Below are 17,551 nucleotides of genomic sequence, written 5' to 3'. Positions count from 1 at the left end.
AAATGTCACAGTTCTTCTGCCCCCTGATTCTCTGAGCTGACTTTAAATGTCAGGATCCAGAGACTCAAGAACTATGTACACACAAAGATCATCCAGGATTTTTTTAAATAAATGTAGTGATGTTAGAAAGACATCAATCCACACATATTCAAATTATTTAATGAAGACATTATCTTTAACTCCACTTATAATATAACTTAATAAGCTTATTAGCAAATACATGTACATGAAGTAATGGTTTTAAAGACTCTCACCATCTGGTTGCAAATATTTTAAAATAAAGATAATGAGCTCGAGGAAACTGTAATACATGGAAATGAATAATAAAAATTTCTTAGTTGTATTTCTGTGCATTTAGTCTATGATAGAATGTTCTTACATATTGACCTTCCCACTGCAATATTAAAGAAATGGGTTCATTGGCATATTCAAATTTTCTATAGGAGCCACTACTCCAGAATACCTGTATCCTGTCTATGACAAGTTTATTTTTAATTATTGCTAGTGAGATCTAATAATCTAGGGGGGAAAATGGTGGTTTGAATGCAGAAGATGCCTGATCCAGGTTTTCTGTAATTTGTTTGTTCTTAGCTGAAGGACATTATCTTCAGTTCCTTTTTTTTGTGGTTTGCTGGATGACAACTTGTCTGAGGAAGGAAAAATAATTATTTCAGTTCTTATGGCTTAAGTTAGTGTTAAGTATCTTTGTTAAGTTTGGGGCAGGAGGGGTATTCAAAAAGCATATGATTGACTGGACGAAGTTTTTGGTGTGATAATTGCATTGGGAATTCAGTTCTGGACGGCTTATAAGGTAGTGCCCCAAAAGAGTACCATTAAAATTAAATGCAGTCATAGTTTGTCTCTTCTCAATAGATGACAGGAGGATCAGCAAAGAAAAAGACCCTTTGTACTCTAAGATAAGGAATTCAGCCATTTGCTTTTCAATAAATGTTTCTATACTCTAGTTTATTATATGCTTTATGGAGCCAATACTTTTCCAGAATTTGCCCGCAAAACAATTTACCCTACTGAACAACTATTTCCTTTCTGATTTGGCAAAGCCTGAACCTATACCCTTACTCTTGAAACAGTTTTGCTGTGCAGAACAGAAGCCAAGATTCACTTTGTTATAAAGAGATAGCATGTCTCTGTCATGCTGATAAAATGTCAGCCAGACAAGCTTTGGTATTAATTCCCTGCTACAAGGTTAATTGGTGTACTTTACATGAAGCCAACAGACTTAGTCAGTCCTTGACTTAGGGTTTAGAACTTCAAAAAAAAAAAAGACACAGGCTATCAAGGCATGCTCTTCACTTACTGAGGCTGGAAATAGTGTTGCAAAACCTGTCTCTTTAGATATAAAATTTGATGTACCATTATGTACCATATGAGGGTACTCTGCAAATGACGGTGCAAATAAGGAGTAATGAAGAGAAAGGGGAATGGACAAGGAATGGAGGATTCCATTCCATCATGGAGGAATTTCACAGAATTTCACAGAATCATCTAGGTTGGAAAGGACCTTGAAGATCATCTGTCCAACCGTTAACCTAGCACTGACAGATCCCAACTACACCATATCCCTAAGTCCTATGTCAACCCTCCTCTTAAACACCTCCAGGGATAGGGACTCCACCACCTCCCTGGGCAGCCCATTCCAACGCCTAACAAGCTGTTCTGTAAAGAAATACTTCCTAATATCTAGTCTAAACCTTCCCTGATGCAACTTGAGGCCATTCCCTCTTGTCCTATCGCTTGTTACTTGGTTAAAGAGATTCATCCCCAGCTTTCTGCAACCTCCTTTCAGGTAGTTGTAGAGGGCGATGAGGTCTCCCCTCAGCCTCCTCTTCTCCAGACTGAACAACCCCAGTTCCCTCAGCCGCTCCTCGTACGACCTGTGCTCCAGACCCTTCACCAGCTTCGTTGCCCTTCTCTGGACACGCTTGAGTACTTCAATGTCCTTTTTGTAGTGAGGGGCCCAAAACTGAACACAGTAATCGAGGTGCGGCCTCACCAGTGCTGAGTACAGGAACACTAAACAGTCTGCTCCTATGGCCACTTCAGTCCTTAAATTAACCAATATTTATTATAAAGTTTATACATGTTTTATAACCATTATTTTAGCCCTTAAACTAACCCATTATATGACTCAAGTGAAAAAACTGCAATAAACACAAAGACATGATGTACCATTTTTTTTTCTCTATCTATCCTATGTATTTTCCCAGGAGGGTCTTTTCATTGTCGGTTACATTCTTCTGAAAATGTTGCTTCTATGTGTAGAGTATTTCACATATATTAAACACTGAGGATATCAAAATGACATGGATTACTTTTAAAGTCACTGAAAGAGTCCTTGTTAATGTGAAGTGCTTCCATGTTCAAAAAACCCAATGTCATAATTCTCTCCATGTGAGCAATCACTCTTTCAAATTTGTGTATTAAGTAGGCTTTATTAAACCATTCGTCAGTACTCTCACATTCTTTATGCTGAATTTAAATTTTACCAACCTGGCATCTTTCTCGAGAGGAAGAAGCTTATTTGTTTACTCAGAAAAACCCAGCAAAGTGCTTTGAATGCATACGACTCTTAAACTATAAAACCACACTCTCTTGCAAAGATTAAAATATTTTTTCCTAACTTTAGAATAGAAGTAAATTAAGAACTTCAGTGAAATGCAAGAACCTAATGAGGATTTATTGAAGAACTTGCATTAAATAGGAATTTTCTAGAACTTGTTAAGAAAACTAAGCAAGAAAGTGAAGACTAACCCAAAAGTACAAGATACAAAAATGTAGATTTGTAATTTCTGAGAAACAATGCATTTTCATTTAATGTTTTAGGGGGGCAATGATCTTTGAGTTAGTCAGGTGACATCACTGTCTCTAAATGCAAGTACCAGTTACCTAGTGACAGCTCTGGCATGTCTGGCACAGCAGTACCATGCCCAGTATTTCAGCAGCAATTACTCACTTGCATGTTAAAATCAGCAGCATTTTGATTACTCGAATGGAAATTAATTCTTTAGGGGATTTTTTCTTTTTTTTTTTAATCAGAAGAATGTTTTGGGTTTTTTCTTCTCCATGAAGGACCTTTTGTGAAATTTTTTTATGTATCTTCAAATCAGCATTTTTACTGCAGCAGAGTTTGATAGTGCATGGTGCTTTCTGTGACCAAGAGAGAGTACAATGTTTCAAACAGATGATGCAATAGTAATCAGAGACCTCATTTGGCTTGAAAAATAGACTGAGGTGGGCTTAATACTTAACAAGAGGGATAAGGGCTCCTTTCTATGCTTCAATGCTGGAATTTATACCTGGAAGAAGAACTCTTCAGAACAATCTTGTCTTCTATGGGTTACTTTTAAAAGATTAAATTCTTGATTTTCATAAATCCGCTTTCTAAAAAGTTGATGTTTGAGGGAAAGAGGAAGCAAAACAACACAGCTAGAGGAAAAATACATCCAGGATAAACATTTCTTCTAAAATTGTATAAAATAACAAGCAGATTCAGTAAATTCCACTTCTGTCTACATGACAGGTGTCAGTGGTCAGTGATCAACATCTCAAGTTCATTCACTCATAACAGTGTGAACATCACATAGTTCAGAAAGAGTGGAAACAAACTTTCTAAATATGGTCCTGAGAGATCTAAATTCATAAGAGATTAATCTCAGGAAAGAAATCCAGGGATAAGCATGCATAATAGAGGGCCCTGAATATTATGAAGATTTAAACAAACATTTCAGAATCATAGGTTGAATCTGTTGTCCAAAGACTGGACGTAGTGTTATTGCTTATCATCCCATATGATGATAAAATATTAATCCTTCTGTATTCTGGACTGTGGTGTCTTACCAACACCTTATATGTCATTGTTGTTAAGATCACCTGTGACCCCATTTTGGGGGGGGGGGGGGGGGGGGGGGAGGGAGAAAGGTTGCTAAATTTTTTGGTTTTCGGCTGAAAAGTAAAGGAATCTGAGAGTGAACTTCTGTGCTAAAGAATATATCAGACAATCATGGGAGTAAAAGAAAAGAAACAGAAATGAAAGAACACTCTAAAATCCATTTACACCTAGATTGCTATATATCCTGGACCAGTCTTATTATCAGTCTTAGCAGCTCCAAAAGATGATTTGGGGGAGCCTACTCCTAAAGCCCATGTATAAGCAACACCTAGGTTTTGCATCAGTACTTGCTGTACATAACACAGACAAAAAAGCATCAGTGAGAAGGAGAGTAGAGACAGCTATATATTAGTTAAAGTTAAAGAAAGCAAATTAATTTTCATTTTAAAAATATGTTCTGCAGTAAATGTAGCATACCAACATCTCATTGCTGCTGTTAATGTTATATGGAGTGTTGTGAATCATCCTTTGTAAAATGGCCAATCAGAGTGAAGTGGGAAGGCCTAGGAAATAGACACAAGCTGTTACATTCGGTCCTATCCCCAGTTTATTATTTTTGGATATATAATTCTGTATATATCTGTATATTTTTTTACCATGTTGTTTCCCAAATTTCTGTACAGGGTGATGTAATATGGGTAAAATCCAGTAGTTCTGTCTTTCTGCAAGGTGACCACAGAACAGGATTCTGTAGAGATGTGCCATCAGTAGGACTACAGAACAAGATGATTCCTCCAAATTAGTTATCACCTATAATGCTTAGAGAAGATCCAAAGTGAACTACTGAATACATGCAGACAGTTTTCTAGGGACTGAAGATATGAATGTAAATGCTGGGATTTGTATGTCCCAGCTACACTGGACAACAGGTGAAGGAACTTTGTGTGGGGCAAAACCCCATGCTTCCAGACTGGAACCCCATGCTTCCCCAAACCAAAGGTATGTGTTTTTTTACCTGGAGTGCATGTTTTGGCTTTAAATGGCCAGAGTTAAAAAAAAAAAAACACAAACGAAACCAAACCAAACCCCAAACTAAAAAACAACAACAAATATTCCCCAATCACTTCATATTTAATCATGTTGGTGAAATCACAACAAAATTAATTTCAATACTATTATAATGCCATGAAGATAATTATTTTAAACACATGACAATCTCATATGTGCAAATGAAGACAAGTTTATATATCACCCGTCATGCTTGAAAAGAAGAATCCACAGATTTAACAATGTTATGAAAGGACTGAGAACATATTACTTGGTCATAATTTCCAAATTACCCAGTGTTCAGCTCAGTTAAAGGTTTTAGACAGTGTGCATATTTTAGATTGGAAGAAAGATCTGGACCAAAACCCTAAACTGTCCCTCACTACTGTGTTATCTGTGATTTATTATCCAAGCAATGCTATCTTGAAATAAGACAATTCCTATCAGTGCAAATTATTTTCATCAGCAATTCTCTGTCACAAAATCATAAGAAAGATATTTCTGTTATGGGAATAATCTCACATTGTTTAAGCTTTTTACAGTATTACAAGTTATTTTATTGTGTATGTTGTTGTCTTACTAGGCTGGGAGAAAAGTGTTTGGTTCAACCTGTTAAACCTAGGAACTGGTCATTTCAGTTGCGCACTTGTTTTGAGTGTCTACTGTACTAATAATAAGAAAGCTAGAAAAGCACATCAGTTAACCTTGTATAGACGTATTATATTCATTATATACAGCTTTAAAATAAGGAAAAACACTTTTTGTCTTGTGACCTACAATCTTACATAGAAGTGAGTCCCTGTCTGCCACAGAAGCACCTGCTGATTTGTTTCAATACAGATGGAGAGAACTAAAGTGGAATGCTAATTTCTTTCTTTAAAAGTCTTCTTCTGATTTCAGTTCCTTTCTGTCAATAAAAGATATGAAAGTAAAAAATGAAGTTTTAACCTTTATGTGATGCTACATAGGTTTTTTTCACTACCTGGGGAGAAGACTCAGTGATTTCCTGATCAGCACACGTAACTCCACAGCAATTAGAAAGATGTCTCCCTCATCACAATCATTAAAGACCACACAAAATGGTATAGTAAGTTGCACTGATTTAGCTTCAGTTGTTGGTCAAATGTCCTTCTGAGATTGACTCTGAAAATTAAATTGGCATAACTATTAAGTGATGTGTATTTATGTAATAGCATAGATGTAATATGTAATATTAAACATCATGTCAGAACTGCATGGATCTGACACAAAGGTGGAGTGACATTATAAAAAAGAGCCTTGTGCATCAGAAGCCTAGCTCCTACAAATTCTTTTGAATTCTTGAGGTGACCCTTGGTTGTTATCCTTCCCATGCACTTTCCTGACACAGCACTGACTAGGTCAATTGCAGACAATATCTGAAAGAAGCCTGAAATAAAATCGTGTTGAGAAATAACACACCTTCTATCACTGGCAAAGTTAAAACAAGCCACATAGATTAGCTGGACTCTTTTTAGGAGATATAAATATAATTCTTTAATGATGTGGGGAACAACTAAAAATTTCAAAACCTGAGCAAGGCTGAAATAGTTAAGATTAAGACTTTTACATAATGCTGGCAAATGGAACATTTCAAGTTGTTCTGTTACACAGAAACAATGTAGTATTGCTGGGACATCAAGTGGGAGAGGAATTTCCATATGACTTCTGTACTGTGTGAAATGAATTATCATTTTGGTCATATTGCAGATACATGATAAAGTGAACTAGCTTATTTGACCACATAAAGAAACAGTTGAAACATATAAAGTCATAGCTCTTCACTCCTTCTACAGCCTTACATTCATTTCCCTAGCAGGCACATTCAGAGTGATAAAGAATATTACATTTCCCAGCTAAGAAGATGATAAATGGCTACTTGCAAAGTATAGATAGAACAGCACTGCAGAAAATAAACTTCAGTAGATAACCAACATTTTCCATGATTACGTTTCATATTACAAGGACAATCAGCTGTCTCAGGCCAAGGAAAGAAAGCATACAATGTTAAAGAGCTGCAGAGGAAATGTCTAGCTATACCATCTATCACATGCTATCCACCACTATTTTCTCCTCCCTCCCACCTCTCCTGTAATAGCCTCTGAGACTCAAGAACATACCACAAGCACACCATACACTCACTCTACATACTGGCTCTTGGCTTTGGCTCAATTCAGAAGACATACTTTAAAGAATAGTAAGAAAAAGGAAGAAAAATAAACAGAGAGACGCACATCACTCTGTTGGCCATTCCTGTTACAGAATAAACTCAAGGAGTGAGAAATCAGAAGCTATTTATAGAGGAAAACTAAAAGCTTCCATATGAGAAAGACAGTCTATACATCTCCAGTACAAACATCTGAAGAATTGTGACTTTGTCCCTGACTACAAAACGGACATTGAATTATTCGAGCGTGTCCAGAGAAGGGCAATGAAGCTGGTGAAGGGTCTGGAGCACAGGTCGTACGAGGAGCGGCTGAGGGAACTGGGGTTGTTCAGTCTGGAGAAGAGGAGGCTGAGGGGAGACCTCATCGCCCTCTACAACTACCTGAAAGGAGGTTGCAGAAAGCTGGGGATGAGCCTGTTTAACCAAGTAACAAGTGATAGGACAAGAGGTAATGGCCTCAAGTTGCGTCAGGGAAGGTAGATATTAGGAAGTGTTTCTTTACAGAATGAGTAGTTAGGTGTTGGAATGGGCTGCCCAGGGAGGTGGTGGCGTCCCCATCCCTGGAGGTGTTCAAGAGGCGGGTTGACATAGCGCTGAGGGATATGGTGTAGTTGGGATCTGTCAGTGCTAGGTTATTGGTTGGACTGGATGATCTTCAAGGTCCCTTCCAACCTAGATGATTCTGTGATTCTGTGACTTATCTATGTAATAGGGAAGCTGGAAAGACTTGTTCCATATACTGTGTTAAGACATCAGTGTTTTGCTAAGTCTCTACCAATTTGAGCAGTTTTGAGTTAGCATCAGTCCTTTCCATAGTTTGTTGCATTGCTTATCTGCCTTTTAAGGTTTAAATCAGCTTCTCTGCATTCCTGTAACAGCAGTAAGTGGCATACCATATTTACTCCCTCTTCTATATTTCTAGTTGATATTGTATTACCTAAATCTCATACATATGCACACTGAATGCAAAAGAGTGAGATATATATATCTAATGAACAAAGTAGGAAATGAGCTGGCAAACCTAGGCACCTTAAGTTAAAATACATTCCATCCAAAAAGAAAATTTTCTACTATAAAGCAGAAAGCAGATTTACAAGTGAATCAATGTTTTTAAGAAACATGTACATATCTGGACATACTATAACCGCAGGTAACTGATCTGGTGATGACTTTCATCTCATCTATAATCTGTGATAAATAACATGTTACTTAGGTCCCAATTGCTGCCTACAAACTGCATCTGCTTGGCAACAATAAAATATTAAATAGCTCCACAATATTACCAGTAACTGAAAAGACCTTAGATAGGTGTACCTGCTGAAGGGCTGAACAAGCTGATGATGTGTTGCAATGGATATGGATTTCTCATCCCAAGTCTAAATAATATATTTTTTGGACTTTGATTAACATGTCTTTGGATTTCAATTAGGTCTAACTAAAGAGATTGACCAACATTTTAGGTATTTACAAAAGGAGAAAGACAGAAGGAAAGACAAAAAGAAGGAAAGAAGGAAGGAAGGAAGGAAGGAAGGAAGGAAGGAAGGAAGGAAGGAAGGAAGGAAGGAAGGAAGGAAGGAAGGAAGGAAGGAAGGAAGGAAGGAAGGAAGGAAGGAAGGAAGGAAGGAAGGAAGGAAGGAAGGAAGGAAGGAAGGAGAAAGAAAGAAAGAAAGAAAGAAAGAAAGAAAGAAAGAAAGAAAGAAAGAAAGAAAGAAAGAAAGAAAGAAAGAAAGAAAGAAAGAAAGAAAGAAAGAAAGAAAGAAAGAAAGAAAGAAAGAAAGAAAGAAAGAAAGAAAGAAAGAAAGAAAATACAACAGAAAATAAAAAGGAGGAAAAAAAAGAAAAGAAAAAAAAAAAGAAAAAAAAAAAAAAAAAAAAAAAAAAAACAACAAAACCAAAACATTGCACAACACTGACAAAGCTCTGTAATGTAATGAAGCAGGGAAAATACTTAAGTAAATTTTTGGTCCCCCCTTTCATCAGTGCTTCCCTTACCATTCTTTCTGTGAGTTTAGGCTAAATGTTAGTCAAGTATTCACATAGTATCTTTAATTTCATCAGGAGTATTAACATGGTAGATTTGTAAAAAATAATCAGTTCTGCATCTGGAAATGCTTAAGTAGAAGAGAGGATACAAAAAGCCCAATTCTGTCTTATTATGTGAGTACTGCTTAGATAGAGCAGGACGGTACTCACGTAAAGCTAAAGTAATGGCTGGATAATGAAGCTAGAGTGTTTATGCTTTTAAAGGCAGAAAAGCAGATGAAATGCTTTGTTTATAAGTGTAACAAAATCCTTTTCTGTGGTGCGTAAATTTAAATTACTCACTACCAAACCCTGCATATTATCAGACAAGTACCTGTGTCAATCTTGCGGCAACAAGTATACATAATAGTTTGCAAAGAAGTGGGAGCTGTCACCAGCCAACTACCACCTTAAAGCCCTTGAAATCAACTCCTATTACTACCAAAGAATCTGCAAAACAATTATATAATTCTATTATAGTAAACAACATTAATTTTACTCTTCTTAAGAAACAGTAAAGGAAATATTTGTGTCTGATGAAATATTAAATTATAGATTTTCCAGACACTGCAATAATTACAGCTATAGGAAGTTAATACTTCTTATAGCTACCAGTGAAATTCTGTGAGGAGATTCTCCACATGTTCAGGATGTGTAAAACCTTTAAGAAATAAGCAATTAACTCTTTAAAATCCATTCAAGGGATAGCATTCTGTGCTATTGCTTTTTGAAAAGAGCCAAAGTTCTTCTCTTCTGCAGATATTTATCACAATTATGTCCAGACCACCAATCACTAAAACTGATGTAAGGACAAAAAGCCATAATATAACTAGTGTGAAAAAAATTGGCTTTCCAAAACACTGTGAAATGCTTATCAAGTGAATGGTTACCAGTACTATTATTGCACCATGTTCTTGTTCAATTACACTGGAATAAGCACACTTATTCACAACGTAAGGAGGTGGTAGTGTAGTGACATGGAAAACAGCAAAAGTTCTGTTCTTCTGTGAGTTTACCCCATACTCTGCCTTTTCTTTTCTTCCTGGAATCAAAACTTAAGCAATGAAAAAGCAATGAATTTTCTCTTCTCTATTTTTTTTGCTTTCTCATTAGAGAAAATAATTTTTGATGCTGACATATTATTAAAAGGAACTTGCAAGTAAATGTTACCCACAATAAATGTGATAGGAGAAGAAGATAAACAGATGGGCAGGAGAAAAAGAATTTCTGATATTAATAAAGCAGTTGAACATGTGATTATATAAATCTACTTTCTGTTTATTAAGAAAAATGCTAGAATTTCCAGATTATAGTCCCAATTCCTCACCATTTAAATCTAATTTTATGGTGCTCTTTGACTTGTTTATTTTAAAGACTAAAGCTAAAATACTGAAGTTGTTAATAAGGCATTAAACTTTGCTGTGATGTGATCTAAGTTCTCCATTGGTTTGCATTGCTCTGGTGGTTCATATTCATAACTTCAGCATGAAATATTGCCTTTTAATGGAAGGAAAACTTTGTAAGTTTCATTTGTGAGAGGGATAATGCTATCAGAATGAAAGTTTTACCCAGCCATCCATAAGAATTAATAGTCTGTACATTAAAAAAAATGGACAGACCAAGAAGCTTAAAGAGCTATGTTCATTTCATACTAACCATTTTTCTGCAAGTCTGATTTTTTTACATTTTTGTTGACTTAAAAATATGTTTCCTTGTACAAAGATAACTAAAACTATAGTTAAAAGCACGTTCTGTTTCTGGTCATTCTGGAAGCAGAAGTCACTCATTTCAGAGAACATTGAGTTTTTACAAGATTGTTGCAAGACTTACTAACAAAAAAAGTTTTATATGTCTTTCGTCTTAGTATGACTCCTAATTGTCAATCAATCTGGATAACCTTCTACTGGATATTATATCGGGTTTCTGTGGTGTGAGAGACTGACATGTCAAATGATTGTCTCAAAGCTTGCTTGTGTGTGTGTTTTGAGTCAAGGGGTGGTGTAAGTAATGTCTCAAACATTCTTGAAGGACCAACTGTGGCCTTTGTAATTAGTCTAAGGAATGTCACCCAAGGAAGCAGGAGTGTACTGAAGGATGCATCCTCCCACTGCCTTGCAGTTGTATTGACAGACTCCTTAGATAAGCCTCAAAGGGGGAGACATGGATTGAATGAAACCAAATATTTCCCCTCAAGCACGGGTACCACTAATCACTGGCTCTATTGTGTAAACCCAATACTTTGTAGGTCTATTGTGTAAACCAGACACCATGCATGCCTTGCTAATGATTTTGCACCTTTGTCATTGAAGAGGTGACAAGGACTGATAAGAGTTGAGCTTTTCTGTCCCAGAAGCAGGATGATTGCTCAAGAAGCATGAAGTCAGCAAAAACCTGTGGGAACAGAGGAAAAACCGAAGGTGGACAGGGTGAGTATGACCACCAGCTCAACTAGACAAGGGGTGGTGCACCCTGTTTCCCCCTCAATGCATGTACAGAACCCATGCTCCACCTTGTGGAAAGGGGAAAAAGGAAAACCTTGTCTCTCATGGAAATGAGTTTGTGGAATACCTGCCTCTCTTTGTCTAGTATGTTAATCAGCTGATAAGATAAACTTAAAAGGCGACAGAAAACTTTGCTCTGTGTGCACCCACCACCAAAGAACTGAAGACTGAAGACCAATAGGACACTGCTGGACCCATGGTGGTGACTATTGTTGTGACTCTATTCTGGATGTTTACTTGATTTCTGTCTTTTCCTTCCATTCTGTCCTACTGCTACCCCTCTTGGCTTTTAATACTAAAAACTGGTTTGGGTGTACGGCATTTAACCTCATTTGTGTCATAATCTCACTCTTGGGATCATATCGAAACCTCCCCCGACATTGGATCAGGACATGTGGTAGCAGGGAGCTACAGGGGTGGCTTCTGTTAGAAGGTGTTAGACGCTTCCCCTGTGTCTGATGGAGCCAATGCCAGCCAGCTTCAAGATGCACCCACCGTTGGCCAAGGCTGAGTCCATGAGACCGTGGTAGTGACTCTGCGATAACATATTTAAGAAGAGGAAAACTGCTAGGCAACAGCAAGTGTCGCTGAAAAGAGGAGTGAGGATATGTGACAGAAACAACTCTGCAGACACCAAGGGCAGTGAAGAAGGAGTAAGTGGTCCAGGTGCTGGAGCAGAGATTCCCCTGCAGCCCACGGCGAAGACCATGGTGAGGCAGGCTGTCCCCCTGCAGCCCATGGTGGTCCACAGTGGAGCAGATGCCCACCTGCAGTCCATGGAGGACCCCAAGCTGGAGCAGGGGGATGCCCAATGGAGACTGTGACCCCGAGGGAAACCTGTGCTGGAGCATGCTTCTGGCAAAACCATGGAGAGAGGAGCCCATGATGGAGCAGGTTTGCTGGCAGGACTTGTGACCCTGTGGGGGACCTATGGTGGAGCAGTCTGTTCCTGAAGGACTGCACCCCGTGGGAGGGACCCACTCTGGAGAAGTTTGTGAAGAACTGCAGCTCATGGGAAGGACTTACTTCGCAGAAGTTCATGGAGGACTGTCTCCCATGGGAGGAATCCCACACTGGAGCAGGGGAAGAGTATGAGAAACCCTCTCCCTCAGGACAAAGGAGTGGCAGAAACAAGTGATAAACTGACTGCAACTCCCATTCCCCATTCCACTGTGCTGCTTGCAGGGAGGAGGTAGAGAATTCGGGAGTGAAGTTGAGCCCTGGAAGAAAGGAGAGGTGGGAGAAAGGCATTTGAAGATTTTGCTTTTATTTCTCACTACCCTACTCTGATTTGATTGGTAATAAACTAAACTAATTTTCTGAATTAAAGTCTGTTTTGCCCATGACAGTAATAGGTGTGCGATCTCTCCTTGTCTCAATCCATGAACCTTTCATTGTATTTTTCCTCACCTGTACAGCTGAGGAGGAGAGTGATAGAGTGACTTTGGTGGGTACCTGGCATCCACCCAGGGTCAAACCACCACAACATCATTAGACATACATACCAAATCCATCAGTTCCATTCATGTGTTTTGAGAGTTAATATACTCTTAGGCTTATATCTGTCACCTTATAAAGATCTCAAGCAGCCTCTCTTTCTTCTTTGAGCAATTTTGAACACTGCTAATAGTGCTTTGTTTCCTAAACTTGTTACACAACCACTCCCTCAAAAATCTGCCTCCCTCTTACAGAGGAGAGTTTAGTGAGAATTGCAATATTTCACATTGCAGCAGCACCAATTCATCCTGTGCTCACCCACCAGCCAGAGTCTGAAGACTGGCCAAAAGCAGCAGTATCATTTGGGCCTTCTCTAGTCTCTGTTTTGAAGGAACCAGGCAGCCCTGAAATATGTAAGTTTCATTTCTAATTTTCAGTGTAGAACAGTGTCCTAAAATGTTAACTCTAACCTCTAAGTGCTGTCTCTAACCTCTAAGATCAAAAGGTTTTATTGTTTTCTGTCAGTGATAGACCTAGTCAATATAATTAATGTGTTTGACACTTTCGGACTCTCAAAAATGTAAAATAGCAAGTCTTTACCAAAAATACTACTTGGTAGATAAAGCTAGAGCAGTTAATTACAATTTATCTTTGAAGTCTATTACATCATGCCAATAATTCTTTCTCACCTTTTATTGTAAGTCTACTGGAAAATTCACTTCATGTAAAGATCCATTTCAAAATTCCCAAATGGCTAGTATCCCAGAAACTTAAAAATTAAGGGACTGCCAATAGATTTTTCAGGATTCAAATAACAGCCTGAGCTGCAGTAAGCACCCGTAAATGGATCACAAACACTACCTATCCTATTAATGTGGTACAACTACAAAAGGTAGAATGAGGCATACAAAAAGCTGGAGAATTCAAATAATTTTGGGAACCAGTATGATTCAGGAGATTATTAGAAGTGTGACATGAGCTGTTAAAATTGCTTTTGTTTAAGAAATATTAAAAAGGAAAATGCAGTTGGATTTGATCCTGTCTACTGGCCCTTTTAGTCTCTGCTGTGAATGTCCAACATAGTACACAAAAATCAGAGAGAGAAACAGAAGCACGGCTTCTAAGGCAAACACCTGGTAGGTGTTTGAGGACAGTAAGTCACTGATCCCACTCCTTTTCTTCCCAGAAGAGGAGCAGACATTTTAGAGAGAAATTTGGGGATCCAGGACAGAATGGAGAATAAGCTCTTCTCCAGCCTTTTAAAACAATGCTGTAAATTTATTAACATTAAGCTAGGGCAAATATTGTACCAATATATGTTATGGCCAAATGTTTTATCATACAGGACTGACCTAAAGCCAAGGTAGAAAGTTAGAGCCTACATCACCAGATAAGGGAACTTGCTTACCCGGGAGCAAAAATCCCTTTATCTTCACTTCACTCCTGTGGCAAATCTATGTGTAATATATGTCAAGAATTCAACAACACAAACAAAAAGAGGAAACAGTTTCTGATCATGCTGTTTCTTGAATGGTGAAAATTAAATCCTTTTAGCTTCAGAACAGACTTTATGAAAAATCAAACTGATGGAAGAAATGCCAGAAGATTCAAGTAGGTAATATCCTTTTCTTTTATGCCTTTTCCCAGCAGAATATCACAACCTATATGGTATGCTACCATATTTAGGAACATATCATACCATTAAGAAATTGATGTTTCAAACTGTTCCTGCCTAGCTTTCTAACAACACTCTTTCCTAGCATTAGAAAGCAGAAAATAGTCTCTGACAAAAAGCCAGTACAGTCTCTCTGGAAAGACAGAGAGCATCACTTTAAGACAAAAATGATTGTCTGGAGTTAATGTAGTATTCAATATAAAATGAATTAGAAAAGCTCATATTAAAAAAAAAAAAACATATGTAAAAAACAAAAAAAAAACCTTCAACAAAATCCATAACTATGGGGAATGAGAGGGCAAGATTCATACATCCTTATTCCCTACTCCTATTTCTTATAAGTATATATATGCTGTACTCATCAGTTATTCTCCTAAGACAGTTCTCGCTTCCATCAATTTCCATCCTTTATGATTTCTCCCACCTGAGTAACTCTAACATTTGTCACCATTGCTAACCAGAGTGTTCTCAAGGAAGGGACAGCTATGGATCTCAGCTTCATTCTGCATGTGCAACAAAACAAGCAGCACCAGAGACAACAGCTTGACTGCAGACTCAGATACTGTCATGACTCCAAGCAGATGCCTCTGCCAGGAGTTTGGCTGCAGTGGTCATTACTGCCCCTGATCTTGATTTGCCAGCTCAGCTTTCTTTCTTGACCTTGGCCCAGTCCCATCACCACCACCTTGCCTGGTGATGGGCACTGGGAGATGCCCCCTTCACCTGCCCTGCACCCTGGCTGAGCATGGCGGGACTGGCCCCAGAAGGCGAGACCCTGCCCTGTCAGCCTGGGGATCCCAGACTGTGCCACCCCAGCTGGCCCTTCTTGCACCCTGACAACCAGACCAAGAGTCTTTACATGTTTACATCACAGAAACTTGTAAACATATACAGAAAAAACATGTTTAAGTTTTGTCGGTACTCATTCTTTTCAAGTTGTACTTTTCACTGACATTTACAACACTTCCAAAGACTATGGTAGAGAATACTACATTTGTTTATTAAATAAAGGGAAATAAGCAGTGTTTCTATTTACGTTTGCTAGAATTTCAAGCTCAGAATTCAGTGGTGGGTGATAGAAGGCAGTGTCCCCACAAGCATCCATCTTAATCTTTGTATTCTCAATGCTTTTCTAAACCCATCATCATTTAAAAAAAAAAAAAAACAAAAAACAAAAAAACCCCAAAAAACCCCCATAAACCGAACTTGAACTCGTCTCGATTTACAGCTGCTATTTGCTTTGAAAAAATCTTATTTAGGTTATTAATGTGTTGCTGTCACTCTTGGAACTCAGAAGTTGAAGCTATAGCATTGCCAGAGAGTGAAGCGTGTGACAAAAGGTTCACAAACAGCAGTCTGTTATTCAGTTCATACCTGTTACATACAAAGAGTTTCACCAAGAAGTCATTTTCCTAGTTTATAACAAGGATGGGGAAAGACACTTTTTTGCCATTGGGCACATCTTTTCTACATCTCATTTTACACTGGTACAAAACTGGGATTTCATCTGGTAAGTGGGAGATTCTGGTTAAAGTTCATAGCCTAAATCAGAGCAAAGCAGAGAGATGAAAATGTGATTCCCTGTATTCAACCTGACTGAAGAGCAGAATCATATTTTAAGAGACCTTTGTTTGCTTGAGACTGCCACTAATTAGTAGGAATGTGAAAAATTTGCAAAGTTTTATGGAAGTTAGTGAGCTGAAATGTGCACAAATATTAGCAGCAAAAAGAAGTAGCTATGTTTATTTAATACAAGTTCTGTATTACAATGATAGACTTTTTTAACCATATGCACTCTGCAGCTGATTTCATTTCTGTTTCATGAACTATTCATTTAAAGAACAGTTGGCAGACACTTAGCCAAAATGGCTCAGAGAAGCTCTGGCAAGGGGCCATGCTCAATGCTGCAGTCCAGCAGTCCAGCCACTTTGCCAGCTGTCACCTTGCACCAAGTGGCAAAGATGGTGTCAGGCTCATTTTCATTGGGGCTTCCCTTTGTCCCCATTGCACAAACATCATCCTGAGTGCTTCAAGATGGATCCCCCCCCAAGATGTGGGGCTGACTTCTTTCCTTCTTGTTTCCCTCCCTACTGCCCTGCAAACCGTGAGTGGCACAGGAGGGGAGCCTCTCAGGGCAGAGCTGGGAGTGCGGAGGAGAAGGAAGGGTGAGTACGTGACATGCAGCAGGGCTTTGTCCACCCCTCTGGTGCACCATGCAAGTGCTTAAGCAGACCCGAATAGGAAGAAATGCTGTGTGTGGAGCACCAGGTGATGGAGGCAGCTCTTAGTGCATCCCTGATCCCAAACCCGGGGCACAAGTGGCATCTTGCTGCTGCAAGGACAGTAGGCAGGCAATAACTTAGAAAACCCAGTCCAAGAAGGCAGGCCAGCCCCTTTGCCAGCTCTACCTTGCACCAGACTTCAAAGATGGTATGATAGGCCAAGTTTTTCCTTCTGGGATTAGAACCTGTCAGCCACTGAAGTCAGAAAACCACGTTTCATGATTGCAGTAGTTTTCGCTAAGCTTTTTGGGTTCACAGCTGTCCTCCATCTCTGGGGTGCCCCTTGGAGAAGTCTGTCTGGGACTGGAGCATCTCTTCTGTGAGGAAAGGTAGAGAGAGCTGGAACTGTTTCACTTAGAGAAGAGAAGGCTCAGGGGGGATCTCCTCAATGTATATAACTATGACAAGTTGAAAATGAGCCAATGGTGTACCCGGCAGCCAAAAGGGGCCAAATGTATCCTGGGGTGCATCAAGCACAGCATAGCTAACCAGTCGAGGGAGGTGATTGTTGCACTCTACAATGAACTGGTGAGGCCCCACCTCAAGTCTTCT

The sequence above is a fragment of the Strix uralensis genome, chromosome Z (genome assembly GCF_047716275.1).
Source record: "Strix uralensis isolate ZFMK-TIS-50842 chromosome Z, bStrUra1, whole genome shotgun sequence".
In the NCBI taxonomy this organism is placed as follows: domain Eukaryota; kingdom Metazoa; phylum Chordata; class Aves; order Strigiformes; family Strigidae; genus Strix; species Strix uralensis.
This window is presented reverse-complemented; position numbering follows the sequence as displayed.